General features: G+C 42.2%; 1 protein-coding gene across 1 annotated transcript in view; it reads left to right on the top strand.

The window, feature by feature from the left end:
* LOC119585956 overlaps positions 1-884 on the top strand; it is a gene marked incomplete at its 3' end in the record, with an annotated part of 87813 nt that overhangs the window by 71774 nt on the left and 15155 nt on the right.

The following is an 884-nucleotide window of genomic DNA, read 5'->3' as shown; positions in this document are numbered from 1 at the left end:
TTAAACGCTTTTGTTTTGTTACCGAAGGCCGCAGAGCAGCTTCCACGATGCGACTGCGAGGTGCTCGCAATCAATGGAGCTTGTGTACAATGCCTGATTGTACGTCTCGCTCCTTTGGCTTTAGAGAGATTGGTATCGAGTCAGTGTTTCGAGTCGGATCTTCTGTAATCATTTCTGTTGAACAAAATGATCCGTTTTATCTTTTTTCCCAGATAGAAATTGAAACGTGGAGGAGGATCTAAGAATGATTGGTATTGCAGAATCGTAAACAAAGATTGAGATGTGAAGAGGGAGATCAAAATGCAGAGTTATGGAAGTTTCATTATTGTATGAAAACACAGTTCAATGGTGCGTAGGCGTAACACTATAAAAGAAAGGTATCGTTTCATCTTTAAACTGTCAATCTCTCCGTGTCCCAAGAGATGAACACATGCTCTTGCCCATGAGAAATTTCCTCAAAATTTGATCTCGCCCTTCCATATTTTGTCATTTTATCGTTCGCATAAAAAGAAAACATCTAAAATACAACGCTGCTTTGAATGTATCCACACCCTCTATTTTGCATGCGAAGCACCTTCAACACTTGCCTTCCTAGTCCAAACATTTTAACTCCCTTTTCTCTAAAATCCAGAACGAAATCATATCAGTGAAAGCATCTCGTTCTGAAAGCTCCTCGAAAGTGATCACGAACGTCACTGTCTCAGGGATGGACTGCGTGGACTGCTGGCTTATTTCACACAGCTGTCGTGTCGTGTCAGCTGTGAGTTTTGTAGCAGCGAAGACCAAGCAGGAAACGTCGTGCTTGCTCTTCCTGTGTGTTCGTAATAAGGGAGACACTGGATGTTAGAGAAAGGAACATGGGGTAACGTGTGAGTGTTTTTTCC

This window comes from Penaeus monodon, chromosome 20 (assembly GCF_015228065.2).
Source record: "Penaeus monodon isolate SGIC_2016 chromosome 20, NSTDA_Pmon_1, whole genome shotgun sequence".
Taxonomy (NCBI): Eukaryota; Metazoa; Arthropoda; class Malacostraca; order Decapoda; family Penaeidae; genus Penaeus; species Penaeus monodon.
The sequence above is the reverse complement of the archived record's forward strand: the minus strand, read 5'-3'. Positions and strand labels throughout refer to the sequence as shown.